Here is a 13,697-nt window from a genome sequence, read left to right as displayed (position 1 = left end):
CATTCAACATATTATTAAATGAAAGTTAACCGGTTAAGAACAGTTTTTTAAACCCAATTTTCTCACCTGGGCTGCAAGTCGCACACTCATAGTAGAAGAAGGGGTCAAGTATACATGGTCATACCCCAATTTAGTCCTGTACAGATGCCCTTGAGTATCATCTCTATAAATTTGTTCAACATGAGTCCATAAGATGTTTTTGTTGTTGTTCTGGAATAATAAACAGTATTCCAGTTTTATCTTAGTTAACAATATGACTAACAGACATATGTAGGATTGAACGGCATCCTATTTTGAACATGATTTTTTGTTTTCATTTTGATCAATGATTGGAATTTATTGTGAACAAGATACATATTGTGACATATTGGTAGATCCACAAACCCAAAGATACTTTGTTCCCCCAGGCTTTGATTTGTTGATATTGTTTCTGATAGTTTTGATTAAGTGTGGGGCATCAGAAATGAAATACACGTTTCGACTCTCTGCTGAGAATTGGTTATCGGCTTTGTAGACCACAGCCTCATTCCCTACTCTATGTAGTCTGTAAAGGCGTTGATTTGGTGATGCTTTGTCACTGGTGGATGAAATCACCTATGTCATAGATGCTATTTTAGAAATACAAGTACATAAACCAATGTTACTTTTATGCAAGTTCACATTAAGAAGAGATATACCAGACCTTTAGTCCAGATGTCTCTAGATAAGCAACAGCTCTCCATAAAAGAGGATAAAGGACATCTGCTGTTGCAGTTTTAGTTGGGAAGTGACCAATGGACATCTTGATGTGGGAATTAATGCCCACCACCATGAACACAAGGACATGTGAGGCAATTCTGTTGATTTCATCCTTCAATAAACCATGGAGTACATGTAATTGGTAATTAAAAATCTTGATACATGAAATATCAAATGGTCAGAAGCATACCAAGTATATCATGTTCAGTATGTCAAGGTCATATTATTTACAGATTAACATTATGCTTAAATGTTTGCACAGTTTCTGTACAAGACACACATTTAAATAGACTGATACAATTGTAACTAAAAATTGGTTTGAGCGAGTTGTATGTGAATTTACATATTGAAGTAAACCTTATCAAATTTCCATGAATCTGGGTTTGTAAAGCCTATGACCTGGTCACTTCGTCTATCAAAGACAAGATCTTCTTTTATTTTCATCTCATCATGTAAGAGTGCTACATATCTCTTCTCTGGGGGTAAGTTTTCTGCAATCTTTTTCAACTCCTTGAAAATAATGCTGTTTTTATTCTTATTTTTCCTTTTTTTTTCCAAGAAGGCATTTTACAAAGTTTTCTCTTATAAATTCCTTGCAAATATTGTATTTTAGTGCTACTTCATTTATTAAAATTCTGGAAAATATTTTCATTTAAATATTCTATACCTCAAATGCTTGTGTCTGAAAACCAGACTTGGGTTGAATAAAGTTTGTGTAGTCTCGCAGTGTGGATTTATTTGGGAGGCGCAAAATGCCAGTTTCCTTAAGAGCTTCATATGCCCTTGAACTTTAGTACTGCAGATAGATGGCAAACCTTATAATCATGGGATGCCACCTCATTCCTGATAAAACATTAAATAGATGGATTACGTACATAATTGGCAAGATAAACTTTTGGAAATAATTTTTAAACAGCCTCTTTTATGAAAAAATCCACCTTTCTCCTACAAGACCCTGCTATATGAAAATAATTTCTTGCTTTGAATTTTTCTTTTATCTTCTCAACATGGAAATATGCGCAAGTTACATGTATGTTCATGAAGTTATGCTTTAGTTTCATCTATAGTGAGTTCAAAGAATGCAAAAGACTTAAGACTATGGTATGTCCTTTTCCATGCATAAAATAACATAACAACGTCAGTTTGGGTTAAAAAAAAAATAACTTGAAATTTGTACTGAAAGCACCAAAAATAAGTCTCATATCAAAAAGTGAAATATTAGGTCACATAGGCATTATGTAACAAAGAATCAGTGAAAGTTTCATTTAATTAAATTTCATTTAGTGGCTCAGGAGGAGTTGCAGATAAGAGATGGGTTCTCCTAAAGCATAACAGACAGACGGACGGATGGACACCCTGATCACTATATACCCTCCCACTTTTCAAGCAGTAGTTATAAAAATGTATGTATACATGTACCTTTAGGACTTTTTGAGAAGGCTTTTTTTTGTTCTTTCCAAAACAGATCCATTAGACTGTTGCCTGGCGTTTTTGACTCTAAAGATGCAAAAAGTCCTTCACCTACATCATCTGCCACCACTGCAGTGTCATCCTGTTTTAAAGACTTTAAGACTTTTTGTAATTTTTTGTTCCCCTCCCTTGCAGCTTTTACTTCTTCAATAAGATTACTTTGTGACAGTAAGGCCAAGGGAGTATTGGGATGCAATTGTCTACTATCACATGTTTGTCTCTCTTTAAGATCCTTAAGCAAGTTTTTGCAATTATCACAGAGGCCCAGCTTTGTTGCGCCTGAGCAGCTATGAGCCCGTAAAATGGCAGTGGTAATTGGCTTACCGTCTCTAATGGTGGTTGAAACAAACCTATACCCTTCTGAGCTCCTCAGCTTCTCCTCGGGAAATTCAGAAAGACCAGGGCATTTTACAAGGTCATCGACTTTTTTAAGATAAGATGCCAATGACACTTTCTCCACCGAACTGGCCAAGCCTCGAACACATACCTCTGATAAATAAAAGGAATTTAAATAGAAAAATATGTTATTTATAAAATACATGACATTGTGTGTTTCTAGAAAACTTTTATTTAGTTCATTGGACATGCTCTAGGGCACAGTCAATAATCTAGTAAAACCAAGAAGCATAATTTCTCTTATGCTTAACCATTTATAATAGAATATTACTGATAGAAAGATTATTTATTGATAGACAGAAAGCACCTGCTTTGTGTCTATTGATCATGCTTTAGCCTTTCAATGTTCATCATGAAACTTCCAAGTCAATACTACAGCTTAACTTTGACAGATAAATTATGTGAGAATGAAATATATGTAGGTTAACTGTTGATGGTCCAGCATTAGTCTGACAAGTAGAGAAGTAAATTAGAACTCTTATAGTAAAAATCAAAGTTTTTCATTTAACATAAATTTTCTACACTGAGAATATGATTATATGTCAAGTCAAAAGGCTTAGGGAAAATGTAGAGTAATCATTAATTGGCATTTTGAGAAATTTGAAAATTCCTCAAGTATAAAAAGAAAAATTGTATGACCAATACCTTTATCAACTTACTGATATTGATGTTCCAGCATCTTTTGCCACGTGAATACTAGTGAACCTGCACTCTGATGTAAATTAAATCATCCAAAATAATATAGTTTGAAATTCAAACTGAGAATTTTAAAAAACAGTTTGACAGTCAAATACTATTTTGAGAACGATTTAAAAATTGCTTCTGTTGATGATCCAGCATCACCCTGACCAGCAGAAATGTAAAAAAAAAAAAACACACACACAAAAAACAAAACAAGAGGCCCATGGACCAATGTGCTCACCTAAGTAATCTCGGCTGTAACTCTTCTTGAGAAAAAAATTCACATCAATATTAATTTTCTCTTTTCACGAAAAGTAAATTAGAACTTAAATAGCAATCAGTTTTTCATTTAACATAAATTTTCTACACTGAGAATATGATTATATGTCAAGTCAAAAGGCCCCCAGGAAGATGCAGAGTAATCATTAATTGGCATTTTGAGAAATTTGAAAGTTCCACAAGTATAAAAAGAAAAAAAATGTATGACCAATACCTTTATCAACTTACTGATATTGATGTTCCAGCATCTTTTGCCACATGAATACTAGTGAACCTGCACTCTGATGTAAATTAAATCATCCAAAATAATATAGTTTGAAACTGCAAACTGAGAATTTTTAAAAACAGTTTGACAGTCAAATACTATTTTGTAGGGATGGGTATCGCCAAAAATTTCGTATCGCGATATATCACGATTTTTTCCCCACAATATCACGATAATATTATGATATTCTTAAAAGCAGTTTTTACCGTGATTTTATATGAAAAGTCATTATTTTTCTAAAAAAATATGCTAGAAAAACAAAATATTGCTTTCTTGAAATTTTTATGTATATAAAATCAGTTATGTTTGGACGGTATGATGTCGTTCTTTTCACTTTTTACAACATTTTTTATACTTTCTGTAATTGTAATTTGAAAGATTGAACAAATAAATGAATAATTTCTGGACTTTATAATATGTACCTAAAGACCGGTATTTAGGTCTCCGTATCACGATACGTATCACGCAACAAAAATCGATGATATACAGGTATACCGATAAAATCGCACATCCCTACTATTTTGACAATGATTTAAAAATTATTTCTGTTGATGATCCAGCATCATCCTGACCAGCAGAAATGAAAAAAAAGAAAGAAAAAACAAAACAAGAGGCCCATGGGCCAATGTGCTCACCCAAGTAATCTCGGCTGTAACTGTTCTTGAGAAAAAAATTCAACATCAATATTATTTTCTCTTTTCACATTTTTATCTCAATTCATGCCCCAACCACCCCCTTCTAGCTTCAAGGAATCAGCTAGGTTTAAATTAAATCATTCTTAATTTAATCTTGGGTTGCCAAGATATCATTAGGAATAACATTGCTTGAAAGTGAAGTTTTCTTCATACATGCACTAGGAAAAATTGATCCTGCTTTTATACCCTGCATAACCCCAGGGTCACTAACTTAAAACTGACTATACTTTACCTTGGAATGTTCACTCAATATTAAATTATCTCATTTACTGAATAATCTTATTAATTAGCATGACTCTACTACTATATATATATTGAAGATCAGAAGATGGACAAATTGTGAGTCAAAATCGAGAATACAAATGAAAACATTATTTTTAGTAACACACCTCCAAAAAACACGCTGACTGAAAAGTCATCACTGATGACCACTCTTTTGCAAATCTGTCCCACTGAATGGTCATATTGCCCAAGGACAAGAAGTGACTGATTGTATTTTAACACAATCCAGTCTTCACATTTCTTAGCATCACTACAAACTTCTTCCAAATTGTAGTATACGACTCTCTCTGGTACAACTGGTAATTGACGCTGAGTCTAAATTTCAAGAAAATATCTATGATCATACAAATGCACATTTAACTTACTGAAATTATTCTTTGAAGAACATTCATAAGAAACTAGTCAGTAAAACCTGTTTCATAAAGCATGTGCGTGAAATAGAATTCAGTTGAAACAAGCAAGCAATTTATATTATACATGTATATATACTAACTGGAGCTTTCCTTGGTGGTGGGCAAGGAGTCTCTATTGATTTTTTGGGCATGTTTAGGGTTGGTAAACTTCCAGGAACAAGCTTATATCCTTTCCCTGTTAAAAAAGTCATATGTGATGGTAAAATTCTTGCAACAATCTAAATATAAATAAACTTTCCCTGTTGAAGAAGTAGATAAGACAAGACAGGTCCAGCACAATACTCTGATAAAGGTATATAGCTTGATAAAGCTATATAGCTTTTTCAAGGTATTTAAAATACCTCGATCAAGGTATTTTATGTGATGAAAATTCAAAAAATTCTTTAAAAATTAAATACTGAAAGTCGAGTTTTGAGTTTTTGACATTGTGTCTATTGGTCTATGAAAAACACTCTGGTATCAAAAAGAAGGCATAAAAATAACGTCTCCTCTTACGACACATTTTTCTACCGATTTGTATGTGTTTTAGTACCTTACATGCATGGGTGAATTTACTGACAACAACTCAGAACGCGACTTTCAGTAATTAATTTTTAAAGATTTTTTTTTTAATTTTCATTACATAAAATGCCTTGATCAAGGTATTTTAAATACCTTGATAAAGCTATAAAGCTTTATCAAGCTATATACCTTTATCGGGGTATTTTGCTGGACCTGCAAGAGTTGTGTGATATGTTATAATAACATTGCAGGTAAAGTCTAATAAGTCCAGGTTGATATCCCTTCCTTTCATATCGTTACACCGATTCGCCACCGGAGATAAGATAGACTGTCAACACTGTGTTCTTTCATATTCCAAAAATTGGAGAAGAAATATTTATAGATAATTTCAGTATTAACTACTCTCAGATAAGTTTAACATAGTATACAAACAAATGTACCGTGAAACAACAAACATCTTTCTTCGAAATGTGTAGAGCAAATATGCATAGTATCTGCATTGAAAGACGCATCAGCCCTATTTACAGAGGCTATTAGCCTAGATCTCCATAAGTCCGAGTGGGGGTCTGTTGCTTTTGGGAAGCTGAAATAGCTAACCACTTCATTCGCACCCTTAGTTCTTCCCTGGTAATTGAAACAACCTACTATACAACAATGTTTCCCCACCATTGTACATTGCAAACCGGAAGTTTTCTATGCATCCCGGTGATGGCGCTGCGATCGCAATAAGATCTCTCCAATAGAAATATAGGGATGACGTCACCAGTCGGCAGTCCCTTCGATTTATGTCTATGATCTTTATTATGGATAAACTTGGTAGGTTCTCATTTCACATAAAGATTGCCCATGACCCAAGGGTGTGTCATGACCTTGACCAAAGGTCATTTGGGGAAGTTCAAGGTCACTGGGAGAAAAATTTCAAAATTCATGTTTGACATATATCTTTTATGGATAAACTTGGTAGGTTCTCATTTCATACAAAGATTGCCCATGACCCAAGGGTGTGTCATGACCTTGACCCAAGGTCATTTGGGGAAGTTCAAGGTCACTGGAAGAAAAATTTCATAATTAGTGTCCGGTCTATATCTTTCTTATGGATAAACTTGGTAGGTTTTCATTTCACGTAAAGATTGCCCATGACCCAAGGGTGTGTCATGACCTTGACCCAAGGTCATTTGGAGAAGTTCAAGGTCACTGGTAGAAAAATTTAATAATTCGTGTCCGGTCCATATCTTTCTTAAGGATAAACTTGGTAGGTTCTCATTTCACTGAAAGATTGCCCATGACCCAAGGGTGTGTCATGACCTTGACCCAAGGTCATTTGGGGAAGTTCAAGGTCACTGGAAGAAAAATTTCATAATTCGTGTCCGGTCTATATCTTTCTTATGGATAAACTTGGTAGGTTTTCATTTCACATAAAGATTGCCCATGACCCAAGGGTGTGTCATGACCTTGACCCAAGGTCATTTGGAGAAGTTCAAGGTCACTGGTAGAAAAATTTAATAATTCGTGTCCGGTCCATATCTTTCTTAAAGGTAAACTTGGTAGGTTTTCATTTCACACAAAGATTGCCCATGACCTATGGGTGTGTCATGACCTTGACCCAAGGTCATTTGGGGAAGTTCAAGGTCACTGGAAGAAAAATTTCATAATTTGTGTCCGGTCCATATCTTTCTTATTGATAAACTTGGTAGGTTCTTATTTTACTCAAAGATTGCCTATGACCCAAGGGTGTGTCATGACCTTGACCCAAGGTCATTTGGGAAGTTCAAGGTCACTGGAAGAAAAATTTTATAATTCGTGTTTGATACATATCTTTATTATGCAAAAACTTACTTCTGAAAAACACAGCGGGGGGTATTTTGTCCCAATTGGACAGTTCTAGTTTAACCCTGTCACATTCTTCTATAAAATAACAAAGTGTACGCTTAAGACTAGATTTTATGACAAATATTTAATACTGTCTTGTTAAAATGAGAGCTTAATTTAAAAGTAAATGGAAAGGGGGGGGTGTGTTTTCAACTTAATGTGCTCATGCATTTTCAGTTCTCCACACGGTAAAATAAATTGATATTTACAACCATTGACTGTATCGAAGTATTAAAGATACCTACAAAAAGCTTTTGATGACAGTACACAGACATGTGAGAAAAAATATGAGATGAGATTTTTTTGAACCTTTACGAACAAATATTAAACTTTTTAAAAAAGTACTTGGGAAGAAAAACCACGGAAAATACAATAGATTAATTTTCCTCAGATAATGTCATCTACGTGGAAGGAGAAATATAAAGAAAAAACATTTATGAAAGCTTATATTAACATTATGGTCTAAAAATAATTATAATGAAATTAATAGCTGAAAACTGAAAACAAATTAATAAAACGTGACTTTTTTTATTTAGAATAATTTATTTTGTAATTGACTGTAATGAATTTGTTAAAATACTTTTTTAAAAAAAAACAAATAATCATTTCTCAGGCTATTTTAATCCATTCCCAGGTTAAAAACAATGACCACAGTAATTATCAGTAAATCTCAGCATCGACAGTACCTCAACAGTAATTATCAGTAATTCTCAGCAATGACAGTACCTCAACAGTATTTATCAGCATTTATCAGACTCCACAGTAAAAGACGACAGTAATTATCAGTATTTATCAGCAACAGCTAAAATTATCAGCAACAACAGTAATAATAACAGTAAATATCAGTAATTATCAGCAAGAACAGCACCGTATCAGTAATTATCAAACATTATCAGTAAAATTTGGGATTCTCAGCACTTTTTTCGGCAACCATTAAGACTACCGTCGGAAGCCTTAAATGATAATCCTTGAGAAAGATAAATGATCTGGTGAACTCGATCAATGTCAAGAAAATCAAGGCTATTACTGATGCGCAAAGGAGATGATGAGAATTTTTATTTTAATTTTGGGGGGTATCGACATATCAATTTCAATAACTCGGGAATTATCTGTCAAAGTCACACAAGATTTCGGTTACTTGTTGTTTAAAGTTGAATTAAAATGTTTGATAACAATACTGGAAAACATATTGGAAATAAAAGTTTTAATTTTATTCAAAAGTTTTTTATGCATTTCTTTTTCCTTTCAGTATATATAGTGAAATTATTTCCTTGTGTGAGACCTAAAACCATATCCAACACCAAAAGAGTCCATATAATTGTATGATGTTACTCTCACTTCTGATTTGACTTTCTTCAGGGATGTGGCAAAGACTGATAGAATCAACTTGCTGAGAAAACGACAAATTAATGTTAATTTGCATACCTGCCTGGGTCAACTGTCCATCATCATCATGGTAAATATCAACATTCAAGTTTCACATCTCATTTACTGACACCAAATGCATATTCATAAATATTAATTGATGAGAATATATTTTAATGTTGAATTCTTTCAAAAACATATTTGTTTCATTTAATTATTATTTCAGACTTTTAGTGAAAGCGGTCTGTTGACATGTCAATATTTACAGAACCAAAAATTTGGGGCCATTCCTAAGCGGAAGAATTATGTTTGACCTTGAAACTAGCAGACTTGATGAGTTGCTAAATTAACACCTTTATTTTGACAAAAAAGGTTGTTTTTATAATGGATTAACATTACCTGAAAACTTGTACATGTATGATAAATATCACAGTAAAAAAATAAAATTTTGTGTTTTTACTCACTAAGCTAAGAATATTTACTTTTGACAATATTGAGTTTTTATGCCCCATGATCGAAAGATCCTGGGTATATTGTTTTAGTCCTGTCTGTCTGTTTATCTGTCTGTCTGTTGTCAACTTTAACCTAGCCCATAACTATTTAGTGGGTGAGGCTATAGCTTTCATATTTCACAGGTGTATTCCTTGAGACAAGATCTTTCTTTGGGTTCCATCAAATAAATAAAATACCACACTTTAACTTTAGTTTAAAATATATTTTATTCATATATAGAAATGGATTGAACAGCAGGCATAAATGCCTATGATCGTTCTCTCCATAACTTTAACTTTGGCGATCATTTTTGAACAGTTAGAGCTAGCTAGGGCTTTCATACTTCACATGTTTATTTATTGTGACAAGATAAATTGTTTTGGCCTTTTGACCTTGACCTAAGAGTTTGACCCACTTTTTAAAAACTTTAATTTTGGTCATAACTTTTGAACAGTTAGAACCATCAAGGGCTTTCATAATTCACAGGTATATTCCTTGTCATAAGACCATCCTTTGGGTACCAACACTTTTGACCTTGACCTGTATTTGAGAGAATTCAACCCTTGCCATAAGCTGTTATACGGGGTATCAGTGATTCACAAACACATCTTGTTATTACAGTTATCACAATAAATACACAAAATGCTTGTACTTTAAAATAAATATCTTTAAGTTAGTATTAATGTACTGGTATTATTGAATTTCTATAGCATCAGCCAATGGGAGGCCTGCCTGGTATAACTCAAACAGGAGCTGTGGAGATACGAGTCCAGAGATATGTTCCCTATCATTCCATGTTCTTCTCAACATTTCCATACAGACTGGTGCAGATTGGGAGATATTTTCTCTGTCTTCCTCCAAACATTTCCAACTAGACTCAATGATATTTTCGCTTTAATTCTGTGTTCTTCCAAGAATTTCCATAGAGACTGGAGCTGAGCAAATCACCAGAAAAATCTGTGATTGTACTTCATGGATAACTGACAATTTAAATGTACAAGTTATAACTATAGACTTGACATTTTCTGTGATATACCTGTTATAGGTGTATAGTAATTTCATGTTGTATTGTATAATTTATAATTTCTTTGATATTCATGAATTAGGGGTTACTGGGGCTATAGAAATTTCATGTTGTTTTGTATATTTTATAATTTCTATGATATTCATGTATTAGGGGTTACTTACACTGGGGCTATAGAAATTTCATGTTGTTTTGTATATTTTATAATTTCTATGATATTCATGTATTAGAGGTTACTGGGGTCATAGAAATTTCATGTAGTTTTGTATATTTTATAATTTCTATGATATTCATGTATTAGGGGTTACTGAGGTTATAGAAATTTCATGTAGTTGTTTGTGTACTTTATACTTTCTTTGTTATATCATGGGTTATTGTTTTATGGGAATGTTAATGGCATTGTAAAATATTCTTTAATTTCTGTGATATGTTTGGAATTAAATTTGGGGGGTATTTTGAGAATTTTATGAAGGTAATTTATGTATTCTTTATACGAGTACATGAAATTCTAATACACACAGTAACCCTAGATATCTGATAGAAATTATAAAGTATACAATACTAAATGTAATTCCCTATCCCCATTAATCCCATATAAATGATAGAAACTATAAAGAATACAAAACAACATGAAATTTTAGTACACCTAATAACCCAAGATATATAATAGAAATCATAATTTTTAAAAATTACACTAAATTAAATTTAAATGGGATTTTGGCTGTAGCATCTAATACATCAAATACGTGGCATTTCAGTTATATGTCTGGGTTATAAAAAATCTTTGATATGTAGTATTACACACATAACATTTCTGTAATTTATATGGGGTTAAAGATTTATTGTAGTATTGTACACATTTGTCAAAATTGATCTAGGGCTATACAATGTAATTATAAGGGTATGGTAATTAATTGGCGGTATTACTCACTTAACATTTCTCGCATTATGGGGGCTAGTAATAGTTTTGAACTGCGGATTGATTTCGTGTTGCAGGAATTTTTTGTAGTATTGCATGTCATATTGTCTTATATGAATGTGTGTATGGGGTTATGGGATAAATTTATACCATTTACAATTTAGTTTTGTAATTTGTCTAATTTGTGTGTTTGTGGGAGGGGGGGGGGAATAGAAATAGAAAAACAATGTTATGGATTTTGATTAACATTGTACATGTATATAATTGTATTGTATTGTGTTTAAAAATGTCGCTTTGTTTCCATGTTACATTTAAATACATTTAAATGCATTTACACATTAATGAATTTTGCAGTCATACATAAATGATCAATGTTTGATCTTTTTTAAGTGAACACTTAATTCAGTAAAAGTAATAGTGATATGTGATTAACCAACTTGTTGTAAGTTTGCATCATTGAAGAGAATTAAGTCTTGTTCAAAGATTGAAACTGGTTTGTAAGTAAAGTTTGCAGAGATTTAAAGTATGCTCAGTCATTATGGGTTCTAATTTGTTAATTAAGCTTGGTAAACAATAATGTCTCTCCAGAACTAAACATCTCAATCATTTTACAATCCATCTGTGAATTAATACATGGATGCTTGGATACATGTGCTTTATACATGTGTTCTGTGTGATACAGCTGTATTTCTATGATGTTCTTTAAGCTGTGTATTGAACCAATACTTGCACATATATATGGAGTGCCTACACAGATTAATGCTTTGCATGTATGCTACATCTGACCTAGTATATGATGCAATCTACACTATTTCATAATTACTGGTTTTGTGGCAAGTAAATGAGAACCAGTTTAGCTTTTTGGGTGCATCCACCTTAAGCTTTGTTTTCAGGTGTAAATCCACTTTAAGATTTGTTTTCAGGTTTCATGCAATTGTTAGCTTAATATATTTATATGCTATATGTCATGTATTTATTTGTTATTTTATTGTAAATAAATGTGTATTTATTTGGTAGTTGTGTACTTTTCTGAATGCATCCATTAAGGTAAATGTACATGTAGTCTGTAAATAAGCTGCCTGCACGTGGTTAGAGCCTTTTCTCTAGAGTTGTGGAGAAAAGTGTTGACCCTCGCATCGCAGGTTCAAATCCCACATCGGGATATGGAGACTGGTTATTCGGATGATACCATACCTGTATAAACCAAGTTCTATGTTGCAGTTTGTGTTGGAGAGAAAAAGTTCCCTCACTGCTCAATTGCCCCCAGGTGCCAAGATGTATAGATGAAGGATATAGAGATAATGAACAGTATTCAATCTCAAAGTCCATAAAACAACACAAAATTGGAGCAGAGCAAACACGGACCTCCGAAACATCAGGGGTGGGATCAAGTGCCAAGAAGGAGTGAGCATCCCCTGCTGACCCGCTGTGTGCTCCTTGTCATGATCTAAATTGTGCAGACCCCCTCCAGCAGTGCTTGTGTATTTATATCAGTGAAAAAATCTTGAAAGGGGAGTTAAACATACATGTAAACTAGAACTTTGTTATCTGGAACAAATTTATATCTTGAATACCATGAAAATGTTGACGTGATGTAGAAGTCTACCAGCAACTTTTTCAAGTATTTTACCCTTAAAAATGATTTTTTAAACCTTTGAATTCAATGTTTTTTCTAATCACCCCATTGAGATAAATTAGTAATGAGGTTTGATATACATGTACACATGTATACATTAATGTTCAGGCATGAAATATTTGAATGGAAATACAAGTCTCAAGAATATATTAAATGAAAACAGACTTTAATTTTAAATTTTATAGTCTTGGAGATGTCATAATCTTTTTTGTTAAATTTAAAAAAAAAAAAGGTGTTAATCGCCGATTTAAAAGAAAAGTAGCAATTAAGTTTCATGTTCTGATTGGCAATACATTCATCTGAAATCTACATGTAGCTAAGTCTCATGATTAGATCAGAAATTAAAATAACATTAATTTTCTTGGTAAGATTTAAATTCAAATTATTTTAAATATGTTTTTAAAAAATTGAAAAAGAAGAAAGAAGAACAATGCGAGCACGCCTGGCCCCCTCCGTGGGGGAAATGATACAATATATTTCTTGAATATTCATTTAAGTTTATGGAAAAGTTATGTTTTCTCAGAAAATACATTGTACATGTATGCTGTCAGTAACTAATATGTAATTCTATCATATATGATGGAAAATCCTGGGATTTAAACAAAACAGAAAATATATTAATCATCAACATTTATCAGGCACGTAGCATCGTTTTTGAAAGCGGGGGACCAA

The 13,697-nt window shown here is 32.8% G+C and overlaps 1 long non-coding RNA gene across 1 annotated transcript in view; it reads left to right on the top strand.

Moving 5' to 3' along the window:
* The window catches only part of LOC134245407 (uncharacterized), a 28,570-nt gene extending 16,989 nt beyond the window's left edge, over positions 1-11,581 (top strand). The window contains exons 2-4 of the long non-coding RNA XR_009987415.1: positions 8,949-9,045; positions 9,181-9,326; positions 10,157-11,581. This is a non-coding gene — a long non-coding RNA (uncharacterized LOC134245407). The remainder of the gene's footprint in view (positions 1-8,948; positions 9,046-9,180; positions 9,327-10,156) is intronic.
* Positions 11,582-13,697: the final 2,116 nt, after the last annotated feature.

Source organism: Saccostrea cucullata, unplaced genomic scaffold (genome assembly GCF_032062105.1).
Source record: "Saccostrea cucullata isolate Sc308-1 unplaced genomic scaffold, CSIRO_AGI_Scuc_v1 ctg5171, whole genome shotgun sequence".
Taxonomy (NCBI): Eukaryota; Metazoa; Mollusca; class Bivalvia; order Ostreida; family Ostreidae; genus Saccostrea; species Saccostrea cuccullata.
The sequence above is the reverse complement of the archived record's forward strand: the minus strand, read 5'-3'. Positions and strand labels throughout refer to the sequence as shown.